Source organism: Manacus vitellinus, unplaced genomic scaffold, assembly GCF_001715985.3.
Source record: "Manacus vitellinus isolate BGI_N305 unplaced genomic scaffold, ASM171598v3 scaffold_13_pilon, whole genome shotgun sequence".
Taxonomy (NCBI): Eukaryota; Metazoa; Chordata; class Aves; order Passeriformes; family Pipridae; genus Manacus; species Manacus vitellinus.
Window position 1 is genome coordinate 9,316,675 of NW_021938999.1, and position 14,718 is coordinate 9,331,392.

The 14,718-nt window shown below is 38.2% G+C and overlaps 1 protein-coding gene across 1 annotated transcript in view; it reads right to left on the reverse strand.

Moving 5' to 3' along the window:
- Positions 1–14,718, reverse strand: part of SLC2A13 (solute carrier family 2 member 13) — a 123,301-nt gene that overhangs the window by 47,183 nt on the left and 61,400 nt on the right. The window lies entirely within an intron of this gene.

Here is a 14,718-nt window from a genome sequence, read left to right on the forward strand (position 1 = left end):
AACACAGATACTATGCCCATGTTCTCAGGGAGAGCTAAATAAACCCTCAAGAAAACACATGAGTACTTTTGTTCATGCTGTAGAAGCACATTTCATCTTGTTCTATTAATTTATGCTGACTGAAATACTGAATATTCAAGCCCTCAAACACCTCACAGCCAACAGGCTATCACACAGTAATAACCATCAAAAATGTCAAAGCTCACTTTTTTCTTTTTTGGTCAAATTGCAACTTGCTTTAATGTCCCCTTGTCTTAATGCCCAGATGTGCCAGCCTCAGAAACTGTAGTGGCTCTCATTTTTCTATTGTAAACATAATCCGCTTTTTATTTCAAATCAATAATCCTTGATGTACAATATGCTCAGATGCCATTTAAGACACTACCAGCCATAAATGACAGTGCCTATGGCTGGATGTTACCCTCTCGCCTGTTGGCTAAGACAAGGCATTTAGAGCCTCCCAGCTCCCTTCCTCAGCTCCTCTTCCCTAGTACAACTATTTGAGGCCATGCCTATGCAACCAACTTGTGGTGCAGCAGGAGAGGACCTCCACAGTGAAACTGTTCAGATGGAGGACCCCATGTCTGTGTCCACGCAGGTTTGACTGCAACACCTCATCTAGGCTCATCTCAGATGCACACTATGAGATCTCAGCAAGGGATCTTGCAGTATTCCTGAGGAGAGGAAGATTCATGAAAGACAGACATCAAAATGCCAACATTAATGTGTCCTCACTTCTTAAGGTGCTCTAAATTAAACTGCTAACTGCCTGTCAAAACTTACATCATGCCGCCCCGTTTTAGCAACCAAAATGATTCCGTCTCTGATCTCCCAATACACCTTCCTTTTTCTTTTTAAGGGTAGGAAAATAACAATAAATGTTAAGTCCTGGCCTGCTGGCATGTACTATGAAACTCCCATTTACTTCCACCAGACAAGGCTTCGGGAAGCCATGTTTAACTCCACACATCCAAATCTTCTCAAAATCCAATTCTACAGGGAAGTCAGAAATTGCCAGTTGTCAGCAGCAATGTATAATGTACTATCTATACAGTCGAAAAAAGCAAAGAATAAAGAATCACATAAAAGCATGTCTACTTTGTCTGCCAGCAACATTCCTTCTGGTTGCTCATTGCACTCACAGGTTATATATCCTCAACTGGAAGCTTATTGTTTATCCATAAATAAACAATGTGTTCTAGTTTCTGAGGAAAACAAAGCAGAGAAATTCTGCAAATCCAAATGCCAAGCTACCAAAGCTTGAGTGCTGGGCAATGATGTTCATGGCATAGCAACCTAACTTCAAAAATTTAAAAGGGCACTTGCATAGATTATGATAACTACTAAATCAATTTGCTTATGTTTACTTATTTTAGTATTCCCATCTTTTATACCAACCTGTGTAGCCCTATCTGTATATTTAAATAACAAGACATCAGTCCTTTTAAGTTCCTCCTGACAAGGTAAAAAACCTATGTGGTAGAAAAAAGTTAGGTTGTGATATTATACAATCACAGTGAATACTGCAGGTCCTGCAGGGAACTGCAATTTCAGTAACAAAGTTGTGCAGTCCTAGCTTATTTTCTAAAACATAACAAAAATTACAAAAGCACCTGTGTATCCTCGGAATTTTTAAGCAAGTACTGTATCTTAGAAAGCAAATAAATAGAGGCAATTATAAAGCCACACAAATTAAGTGTGTTGGTGTATTGGGTCTGGCTGAGCTGGAGTTCATTTCCCCACAGTAACCCTCACAGTGCCGTGCTTTGCATTGGTAGCCAGAAGGGCGTTGATGACACACCGGTGTTTTGGCTACTGCTGAGCAGGGCAGCACAGTGTCTGTGCTGTAACATTCCTTCCTCAGCTGAGGGCAAGACACTGGGAGGGGAGCCAAGCAGGTCAAAGCTGACCCAAACTGACCAAAGGGATGTTCCATGCCATGTGACGTCAGCTCAGATATAAAAGCTAAGGAAAGGAGTGGGAAGGCAGGCATTCATTGTCTCCAGTGGCTGCCTGCTGAGGAACCATTACACATGCTGAAGCCCTGCTTCTCGGGAGTGGCTGACCATCACTGCTCATGGAAAGTAGAAAATAAACCCTGCTATCTTTTGCTTTGCTTTTATGTGCACAAGCCTCCGCTTTGCTCCTGCTTTAATAAACTGCCTTATCCCAATCCATGAGTTGTTTTCCATCTTACTCTCTCCCCTGTCTGGCTGGGAAGGGGAGTGATAGAGCGATAGAGTGGCTGGGTGGGCACCTGGTGTCCAGCCAAGGTCAACCCACCACAGTTGGGTATATACAGAAAATCTTTAATACTGTTTGTTTCTGAGATGTAAAAATTATGAAGTTGTTCTATCAAGAGTTGGTATACATTAAAAAAAAACTGGAGACATTTCCACAAATTTAAGAATCCTCATACTAATCTTTTGATTATATACTGAAAATGCACAGTTAATGAAGGAAATTAAGCACTTGAAAACACTTTTCCCCCTCTTCTCTTTTAGAGTGAGGTGTTGGGGTTTTTTTGCAACAATATCCAGTGTTTAAAGAATAGGATAATTCCCACCCTTCAAGCAGGTGTTATAGACAATTCTGGATGCATCAGGTTCCCAGGTTACCTCCTTCAGCAACAGAGAAACAGCCCATCATGCCAGGCTTTGTAGCTCTCAGTCAAAAAAAAAAAAAAGCCCGTCAGTAAGGTGCTATCAGAGTTCTGAGTGCCCATTTTTCACAAGGGGCTGCTCCAGCCCATCTGTCATACCAAGTCCACTCCACCAGAGTTTCTAAGGATGTCAGCCTTTTTGAACAGACTTTGTAATTCTTGCGAAATTAATGAATAAATCTAAGGCTGCCTTTACAGAGAACTGAAAATTAATTTGTGTAATAGTACTGTTGTTACTAAATGTTTTTAATCTGCAGATGTACACACCGTAGTCTTTAGTTTGCAGCTTGAGCTCAACAATCATACTGTGTCTGGCATTTCTGAAAATTCAAAGACACTGAAGAAACAAGAAACACAAGCCAGGGAACTCCCACTGGTATTACCACTGCTGGAAAGAGGCCAGGCACATTGAGTAACTGCAGTTTACTGAAAGATGGACTATACAAGCTTGAGAACACCTAGAGCAAAGCAGGTTTGCAGACAGAGCAAGCTTGCTTCTGCCTGTCCCACACATCCACACCAATGTTAAGAAAGAGATTTAATCAAGAAAGTTTAAATTGACACTTTCATCACTAAGGTCCTGCAGAATTACCACGGCTTCACTGATGCATTAAACTCTGGCAACTCATCTGTGCAGATGAACCCACAGAAACAGCAGGAGAAAGCAAGAGCAGCATATGGGAAATTAGATGCCAAAGTACTGGAAATGAAAACAAAATAGGAAGAAGTTGATATATCTGGAAGGAGCCAAAGACAGCAGATGTTCCAGATGTGGAGGCTCTCTGACAGGAGGGATGCTATGGCGCTGCTAAGCACTGCATGAAGCCCAGGGAAGGGAAGCAGGCACAGCAGAAGGTACAGTAGAAGCAGTAAAGTAAAAATATCCCTTGGTTAGACTTGTTTGAAATAAAGACTGTGGAGCAATGTAGCGACCTTGGATCATATAATCAGTGTTGGATCATGTGGTTCAACTTCCCAACTTCAAGTTCTACACACAACAGTCAGAAGGAAGAGTTACGCTCTGCAGTTTCCACTGAGGAAGTTGCATTCAGAGCAACCATGGATGTCAGTCTGGAGACCTGGACATTTATTGAAACTCTGTTGTTTCCCTGCCTACATCTCTAATCATGTCTGCCTAATCTCTTACCTTGTTTTTTAATCCCACTGTTTAAGCAGCTAGATTGGCCCAGATGACCTTTAGAGGTCCCTTCCAACCTTAACCAGTCTGTGATTCTATGAAACACAAATTTGATCACCTCCTTTCTGAACTGCCATAATACAAAATAGTAATATTAACTGTAGCACTGATATTATGAAATACCTAAGCATAGACCTACTTTTCAAAGGGAATTGCTTTTGCTGGAAAAAACTTTGTGGATGCTGAATCTCCATTACCTATGGACAATGAAAATGGAAAGTCACAGCAAGGATAAGAACAAATCTTACCTTTGACATTAGAGAAGTTAATCACAAAAGCTGTAAAAATCCATTTAATCACTATGATTTAGCATCAGTCCCAGGACTATCATATTAGTCAGTTTAGAGCCTTTAGATTCCTTAAAAAATTAAAATCTTAAAACACCACCTGTTAACTTGAAAAAGGGAGAATCAAAGTATCTTAGCCACCCTCTGAAAGCCCATATAGTGACAGATGAGGCAAACCTGTCCAGTCAAACTAGTTCTGTCAGGTCTTGTGCCATCCTCACAGTCTGTACTCTGATCCAACTTGACTGTAACTTTTTAGCTGTCTATTCGCTAACTTTTTAAAATAATGCAGCATCTTGTTTAAAATTGTATGACCTGATTCTTTCCCCTTTGGCACATATACCACCTTCCTTTAATTCATATTTTGAAAACTTATCTCATGATCTACGCTTGTGCCATACTGCAGACTGGCAGCACAGAAACCAACTTTATTACCTTGTCTCAAGGTTCTCCTCTGCACAGAACTGTTTCAGTGTCAGTCCCTCTGGCAGGACACTCTGTTGTTCTCTAAAATTGTAATAGTTATTATGTTTCACAAATCACAAAAAGCCTGATTCCATCTTCTGCATTTAAAAATCACAGAGAATGTGACCAATGATATTTACACACACACAGAAAAAGTATATTTAAATAAATAACTCCATGCTCCATTATCTACACATATAAGGGACTGTTGAACAACCTCAGCCACTGTCTGAAAGCCCATATAGTGACAGACATAAACACACACAAACTTTGTGGCAAATATCATTCTGTTAAACACAATTCATCTTGTTTTACTCCACCTGATGAATTGCTTCATCAGGGCAGCAGAGAACACTTTGTCATATTTATTGTTATGTTCCAAGAGATTTTAACAATAATTTTAATGAATTATAAGATGCTGCTGTTTGTGCACATCAGCTGCACCTCTCACAGCAGAGACTAGATGTGCCTGTATGACAATGTACAAACAAAAATTCTTTTGTCCTCTATCCACTGGATGTCAATAAGACTCTTCCTGCTCATTAGTTCCTAAAGCAACTCAACTTCAGATATAAGACAGGTCTGTTTGGGCACACATACCTTTACTTTCAGGTTAAGAAGGCAAAATATCTAAGGAGTAGATCCTGAAATCTTACTGAAGCCTGCCAATTCATAGCAGACTCTGATGTTTTATAGGACTCCAATTTAAGATCAACAGTTGAATATTCTTTCCTGTACTTCTACTTTTGAAGTCCTGAGGAGCTCTCCAAGGAAAACACTGCTGTATCATCTCAAAATCTATAATGGATTTTTCAAAATCAGTGCCTGGGAGGCAACCTAAGGGACAGCCACTCTACACTTACCTACTGTAATTATGCCTCTAAATTCCCCATTTAGCAGTAATGATGGATTGTGTTATAAATGCTTTCAGCACAGAGTGAAATGACATCATGAATGACACATATCACAACTAGTATATTGTGATAATAAAAACAGTCAGTATGTAATACTCTTTGACAGATATATATATATATATCTCCAATGGGTTCTCTGATTCAGCATGTTAACCATGTGCAAGGTACATGAAAAGGATTTAAGAATTACTACATAATTATGTTAAGATTTTTTTTTTATTGTCCAAACAGACTAAACTCTACAGTTATTAAGCAACGTAAGTGCATCAGCTTGTCAGAGATTAAAAATACCTTAAAAGGATTAAGATCACCAAGATACACAAAGGAATTCACTTCCCTAAATTAATGGGTTACTGTCACACACCTTTTGGCTCATTTGAAAATGCTGTTGCAGTGTCTGCTGTGAGACTAGAGAAAAACTCCTTTTCTTTACTTATTTGCTCTGCACTGGATACACCTTTGTCAACAGCCGAAGTGCTTTTCATGTTCAGTCATTTCACCTGTTTATGTGGGTCCTTCAGAGGTCTGACCTGAAACTATGGGGGAGGGAAATTGTTTTCTTGTTCATAATAGAAAAATGGTAAAATACAAAGAAGTGTTAGATCCAATAATTAGAAGAAAAGAAAAATTAGGCAGAAAAATAATACCAAACTTCTATATAAGTCTGCAACAAAGTGTGGAGAGTTAAACTGAAGAGTGTAAGGCAGAGCTGGAAATTTAATGAAAGAACTGGAAGGAACAAGGTCTTTATCATCCTCTTCCCAAAACAGAGATGCAGTTTCCAGAACAGAACAAACAGGTTGGAGTCTGTAAGACCTGTATGTTTTGCACTGCAAAAAACCCACAAGTAATGTCAACTTTTTCACCTTGTCTTCAGTGTCTCTGCTCAATCTATAAGTGCCTAACTCTTCAACAAAACCTTTATGAAAGAAAATCACCACCATCTCTATTTTATAAGTAAAGACTACTGAGGCTTTTGGGAAGAGGAGGAAGACTGATGACTATTTGCAGTTGTCCACCAGTACGACCTGCAGCAGAATAATGACACTCCAGAGTCCCACTGCAGATAAGTGCTGTCTGCAAATTAATATATATAAAAGCAGGAAAAGAAAATCCCCCAGGTGTTTCACAAAACATACCTCGTTCAATTATTCATTTATTCTGACAATCTCAGTTTAATTTAAATTATGTTTAATATTCCTGGGTATTCTAGTGCCTGCCATAATGTGTCTGGGATCCTAAAAAATGAAATCAGTCCTCATTAAAATCAACAGACTTGCAAAATGTATGTAGCATTAAAAAAAAAAAAATCAAGCTAGCCTATGTGTTTAAATCAAGCTCAGGGGCAAACGAGAGGAATATATACACAACAGTCTTACTGCAAGAGCCAGAAGTTAGCAAGCTTGGAGTAATGTGATCTTGAAAGGTCATGAAAAAAGTAGAAAAGATATTAGGATGAAATTCTTTCCTGTGAGCATGCTAAGTCACTGGAACAGGTTGCCCAGAGAAGCTGTGGCTACCCCATCCCCGGCAGTATCCAAGGCCAGGTTGGATGGGGCTTTGAGCAACCTGGTCTACTGGAAGGTATCCCTGCGAATGGCAGAGGGGTGGAATGAGATGATCTGTAAGGTCCCTTTCAACCCAAAGTATTCTATGACTCCATCCTTTTCAATTTTAGTTAGATGATGTTGCCTTAATAATTATTTTATTAATTAATCTTGCACAGTTTAACACTTTCAGAGCTCAATCCGCGAAAATTATTCAAATGAATCCTTCCTAAGAATGCATAAAATTTGTCTATAATAATGAATGTGTCACTGTAGTATCTTTTGATCATCAAGAAAAAATTAACATAGACATAATAAAGCCTTTGTGGCTACCAATCTTCATTTTTATTTAAGATTCTGACTGACTTTCTAACGCATATTTCCTAAGAACTTTTAAATCTGTCTTGCCTATTTTGTAGAAACCAATAATTACCTGCTGAATGATTACCTCCTTTCTTCAGTCACTGAACTGGATGTTAGTGTCAATTTTAAAACTGAGAAAGTCTGCAACTGCCCCTCAACTCCCCTCCTGCTTGTCCCAATGTCATAATTATCAAAATCAAGTGGCCAGAGACAACATTGCTCTTAAGAATGGAGCAGCAAGACAGCTCAAAACCAACAGAAACTCCTCTACGGTCTTAACGGCTTTGGGTTTCTTTGGATCAGGTTTCAAATACTTGAGCACAATATCCCAGTCCCTCAAGAAGAGGAAGCATCAGGCCAGAGAACAGGTCACACTTCCGGAAAGGTAAGAACATACACAAAAGACAAAACTAAAACTACATGGAAGGCTACTGAGATGACCAACTGTCAAGGGAGACAGCAATGAAAAGAAATGGAAGAAGATGTAATCAACAGCAGACTCTGTTGCTGGGGACATGGGGTTGGACAAAGGACAGTAGAAATGAGAAAGCCAACAGTTAATGACTCAGTGAGGAAAAACTCATCTGCAAGGTAAGTGAGGTTGAGAAAGGCCCTGGCAAATGGTGCAGGATGGAAGCACCCACATACAGAACAACACAGCCCCTGCTGTGCCACAGCAGCCTCTAGCATTGCTTTGTTGTTAGGGAGGAGCTCTTAAAGTCACTGTGACAACCCTCACACATACACACAATGATGTTGGAATCAATGGTGGAAGCCTTCTTTAACAACGTTGCATTAAATATAAACTTTCTTCTCATTCTTAATTAGCCTTTTACAGCCCCAGAAACACACAAAAAATAATTAAAAAAGCTATTGGCACCAATCCCACAGTCATTCTGGGAAAACTCCACGATGAGCAATGAGGAACAACAGCAAGCATTATGTGCCTCTGAGCACACGGTAGCTGCAGTCACTGCTGGGCACAACGCCCTTACCAGTAACAATTTTAAGCATATGTCCCATGTAGGAAAAAAAACTGCTCTGAGAAATAGCTGGCACAAAAGTCTTCCCTGGGCTCAAGTGCACAGATGTACCCTTATTATCAAAAGTCATTTCAGGACTGTTTAAAAAACAAACCCAAAAGGGTAATTCTGGAGTGATACCAACTGAGCTCATTATTTGTGGTGGCAGATGAGATCCTTTTTTGGAGTACTAGTTTTGGCAAAAAATATCATAGGTTGACAACTTCAACTGACCATTTCAAATCTGCATTCAGGAATTCATATTTTTAGATTTTTTTCTGGCACCAAATCCTAAGAAATGGCAGGTGTTCAGCATCTTTCAAATCCATGCCACTCACTTGTGGTGCTTTAATTGAGATTTCTAAATCCAATCTCAGGTTTTAATATTCATATAATCAAATATTACCCTCGTAATATATTTCAGACATACACTGCACATAGGTTAGATCTCAACAGACCTGTGTATTCTCCTTCCTTAGAAAACAAAAGTAATTGCACAGCAAACCTAAATGAGTGCAGTGTGAATGTTAATTCAGCAGTGTCTGCTTCTATCACACAGTCTTTTTTTGTTGTCTTTTGTCCCATCTGTTCCATCAGAATAAGGAAAAAATCATGGCAGATCCAAAACACTTCTTGCAGTGATATCACCAATGTAAACAGATTTTTCATTTCATTTTCAGGATGGGTAAAAGAACACAAGCAATGTTAACATAGCATATAAATAACAATCAAAAAACCAAAGGATTTAATTTCTGATGTTTGAATGATTAATCTACCCGAATGCAGCTTCTAGATGCTGCTTTCAAAATTTCCTCTTCACTCTCAACAGTAAAAATTGCCAGAAGAGCCTAGCTCTTTACCTCTTGCTTACTAAAAATTAATCTGCAAGAATCCCAACCACACATTTCTGCTCTTCTGCCAAAAAAACAAACAAAGCATCAATCTCAAACTCTGAATCTCTAATCTGAGAATCTCATTAGACTTTTCCTACCCACAGTGTTTCACTCTGTGACCTGACTGTGCTTTGTGGATACACTCTGCTTACAGCAAAGGTGAGATCTGCACTATAATTCCCAGTCCAAAAATTTTAATACAAAAACGTAACACCATCAGCTGGTAAAACCCAGAATAAGCTTTCAGTAGCAAATCTAGAGAAGAATCTGCAGAAGCTGAGCTTCTTTCAACAAGTGTGCCTCATGGTGCGCTGGGTACTGGAATCACCAAGCCCTACTGCACCTTAAAGCGACCCTTCTGACTGCTGTTGAGAAAGACCTACCCTAGGTTAGACACTGCACTCTATGCAAGAGGAGGCAGGTATTGTCCTGCTCCAGAGGGAGCTACCTCTCCCCTCGCCACCTCCTACAGCACAGTTTGCTAGTCCTCTGGACAGGCTGCTGACCTTTGTGAATTCCCTTCACAGACACACTATTCCATCCCTATTCTATTTGAAGACCTCTGAAATTTTATCTGAGGAAACTGAATTTACTCACTCCTCTGTGGACTAGCTTTTAGCTTGCACTTTCTTAATTGCTAAGTGGGTGCAACTACGTTTTGCCACTGCTGCAAAGTTTGTGACTCCCTCACCAGTTGTCATTCAGAAATGGGAATAAGAATTATTGTTACCCTTTGGAAACAATGAGAAAGTTGAAGCAGCTACGAAACAGACCTCTAGCAGAGGGCTACAATACATTTCTAATGTACTGTGAAAAATAACACCATTCTTAGAAAAGCACTGAATGGTTATTTTGGGAATGTATCACCACAGCCTGCACAATGGAAGCAACACAGTGTGTTGTGAATGTGCTACCTGTTGAAAGAGACAAACACATTTCTCTTTTCTACAATACAAAATGTAGCAATTAAGCACCACATCAGAATTATTAGAGCTATATAAAGCACTGTGAAGACTAATGTACCACAGAGCTAAGGGCTAATGTAATAAGAGTTAGATTCTCTACAGTGCAGAACAGTAGCCTTTTAATCTATGAACCATATGCTAGACAACAGATTTGTTTGATAATCTCTGAAGCGTGTTATATGCTGTGTACTTCTATTTGACAGGGAAATTCTGTTCTAACTTTATACAGACAATTTTAAAGTGTTCTTACATATGACATAACCACATAGGAGGGAACTTACTGCCACCATATGTTACATATAATATTTACATATACTTTGCATTTAAAAGTCAGTGAGGCTGCTAGAAAATACATATAAAACAAAGTTTAAGATAAAATTGCATGAAAATTTCTAACACAAAGTCAATAAACAGCTCAAAAGATCCTATGCTAGATATTTTTAAGACTCCCTTTTAAAACGACATTTTACCTTCTCTCTGAAATAAGTCACTGTTACTTGTGAATGCCTAGTAAAGGACAGATACAGAATAGTCTTTGTGTATTACTGCTTCAAGCAAATACTATCCCCACCCGTGGTCTCTCTTCCTGTGTTACCTTCGGGCAAAGATCACTTTCATGTTTATCATTTCCTTGTTGGAACTAATTAAGCTGCCAAGTTTTAAATCCCTGGCAGCGTATACAATTCAGACCAATTATTCTATGTGCAAGGACAGCTTTACCAGATAGAATTATATTCTCTGTCCTTCAGAGTTCATCATGTGAGCTCAATGCAGAGATCCAAAATCTAAACTTTAATCTCAGTTCTATGAATTTGTAACCTTGGAGATGAAATATCATTTCTTCATATTTGTTTCTCCTCCGCAAAGCTTTAAATACCTTTTCCACGCTTCTCATGAGAAGATTTATATGTGGATAATACTTGAAAACAACTGGAAAAGAGAAGGAAAACAAAGGTAGGTGTTGATCAGTTCTCCTAATGCTCACCACAAGTACGCCATGGAGGTCTGAGTTACAGTTTAGGAATATGCTGAACGGGGGAAATGTCAAAAAGGGAGGAGATAAAGAGTCAGGTTGTTCTTCAGGGTTATGAAAATGAAATCCAGATCTTTCTCTTAAAGTGTTAAAAAGCTAAAAACGTCTTTTGCTACCTTTCAGACTGATAAGAAAGTGCTGTCAAGGTCATCTTCTCCATATGAGGATCCTCTTCTGCAAAATATGACTGGAGCAACTGGCTCTGCTTTGAAGATAACATGCAACAATCCTCAGCAAAATATTAGCACTGATGTGCTCAAGTGAGGAATACTTGAAAAACACTTCAAAAGGCTACAGTAACAGCATCAGCACTAAGCCTTGCACTTGGCAAACACTAATCACAAAAGCAAAGTGAATTAAAACTAAGGTATTCTTTTTTAATTAAAGAAATGGAGAGAAGGTATGAGGAAGAAAGATTACATTTTTTAGTTGTGTATTAATGACACAATTTAATGAAAAATTAATCTAATCGTAATCACAATACAGAATCTATTTTATATCCATCAATGTACTATCTTAGTGGAAATCAATTTAATGTACCAAACAGTAACATCTTGGGTTATACAATTCTCAGCCAGGTACAGAACAAAAGGTCTCAGTGGGAGTTAAGCAGAATATGCTGCTGAAATAAAGATTTATTACACATCCTTTAGTACGATGACAGGGCCCTGAGATTTCCCATGTTACTTCTGCTTCACTATACCAGATGTATATTTACAACAGAACCAAGATTTACCGGTGCTGAAAATAAAATCTTTAAAATGCAGGTAGTCTGCTGCATATTATTGCAGGAAGTTACCCTCTTTGAGTTCTAACATCATTTTAAAACATGAAAGACCTGATTTTTGATAGTATCAAACTAGGTAAGAGTACCAGACAGGACACTGAAAGGAATAAGGCATATGAGAAGAGGCTGAGGGAGGTGGGTTTGCGTAGTCTGGAACACACTACAGGTGTTTTCCACAACTTAAGTCAGGCTACTAACAGAGCCAGTCTCAGCCACAATCATCACAAGTTCCAAGAAGTGAAATTCCACCTGAAAATAAGGGAAGAATCTTCTTCATCACAAACGTGGTTAAGCAGGGAGGCTTAAATTCATCCTTAGAGATTTTAAAATCTCAAATGGGTAAAGCCCTGAGTAACCCAATCTGTGAAGGCAGCTCAGCTTGGATCAGCAAGGTGGACCAAATGATCTCTTAAGGTTCCTCCTCACTTACTCACTGGATGTCAACTCAGCAGTTAAAACATTTAAGAAATGTGAATACCATTTCTAACTTTCCTGAGATTCATCTAAAAGTAAAAATGAGAATGAAACTCCCAAATCAATCCTACACTACTGTGGGAAACCACAATGCAGTTCATAAAATCAGCTAAGCTCCACCTTGCATTATGTTCCATAACCACCCTCTTCCAGCAGTTAGGAACTGTCCTCTGATTTTGAGCTCACATTTATCACGAGTGGCAATGAATTCTAACATTATTTCAAATTTATTAGCAAAAGGAAACCTAAGGTATATAACAAGAATACTAAGTAAGTCAAGATTAATTAGTCTTTCCAGTACAATACATTTTTCCTCACAACCGTCTGTCACATCTTTGCTTAGATCTTTATTTATCTTACAGTTCTTGAGCAACATCATCTATTCTTGAACTAAAGATAAACTCAAAATTTTTCACATGAAAAAAATCAAAACTTTCCAGATAAATGAAGTTTTCTAGCAAAATCATATGCTTGTTCAAAGAATAAATATCTGGTTGTTCCACAGCTTGAGTTTATTTTGTTAAATCAATGCACTGGATCCTATTTATCCCATTTTACCTTATCCAATTATTCTTCACACTTAAATTAATTTTTCTTTAATTGCCTGCACTCCTTCTGTACTCAGTAATTTCTAACTGTAATCTCTTGAAAAAAAGAGCTGTTTTGCTCTATATTTCTACACCACTTATCACAGCACTATCTTGCTCCACAAATAAGCCTTTAAAAGGCAATAGTAACACAAATACATTTTATTAGGCTTGAGGCTGACTACCACAAAATTGTCTGGTTTTCCCACCATTTAATGAAACATTTCTATGTTTTCCTGTATTCATAAGTCAATAGTAATGCTTGTTTGTTAATGGATATAATGTCCTCTCTTTCTGAAACTTCCTATGATTCATATATTACTGGATTAGGGGAGAAAAAAGTACACTTTCAAGACTTCTATGATACACTAGTTATTGCTATTTTTTCTTTTTTTTTTTTAACAATAGCAAGTATGTAAAATACAGCACAATGTATGCAGAGAGCCAGAGAAGTCAAACATTCAAATTCATTGAATCAGAAAGGAGGAAGAAAGTCCTATCACCACAGTGTGAGTAACAAAAACAAAGCTGACTACGCCATCACCTTATTCATGAGACAAATTGTGTTTTACACGGAAATTGTATTTATACACATTTTTCAACATTCAAGCACACTCAGCAGGTAAAAACAAATGGCAACCAATACAAGGTTTGTTTAGAACAATCTTCTGGGGTTTATGTGAATAATGTAGTAAGTAAAAAACAGCATAAAATTGCCTGAGGCAAAGGTAATTCAGCTCTAGGAGATTCAGAAGAGTAATTACTCTACCTGTTTTTGAGTATAATCTAAGAAAATTAATGGCAAAAATGTATTATCAAAAATGCATAGAATAACTTTGATTTTTCTTATGGACTTTCTTTCTTTGATGATGATGGTGATGACGTGCACTGCTTGTAGAATGCAATGTTTGTTAACTCCTTTTGGTTTATATTCAAAGTTCATCCAGTAGGTTCTACTGAACTGATGATCTGGTGAATACTTATCATTTCTGACTAGACAGGTTGCTTGGAAATCAGAATGAAAGTTGCATTAAGATAAAAGAATAGAACTGTATGAAAACTCAAGTGAGAATATGCATGAAATTCTGTTATCAGGTGCCTTACTAAGGTCTCTAGAGAAAGCCAGTCTTGACAACTTTAATTCGAATCCTGCAACTGGGAATTTGCTCTAAAATGTCATATTGAAGAAAAATTTACTTCACATTTGAGAATTTCCATGACAGGTATCTAGAGAACTTAGGGGCATAAAAGAATTTGAACTGAAATATTTTAAAGAAGTAGGAATTACAGGGCAACAGGCGCCAGCTTTCACACAAAGTCAATTCTTCCCAAAGGTCCTTTCAGAAATAGCAACCTTAGCTAAAAATGGCATCTCAACCTGACAGTCTGCTGATGGAAGACAACTGCCTTCACGGCATGCAATATAGATGTTTACTGTTTCACAGACTATTCTGCATCAGGCAGTTGAGGACTGTGACTATGTATGCTCACTGCACAAGTTCTGTTGGTCTCCTAAGGAGG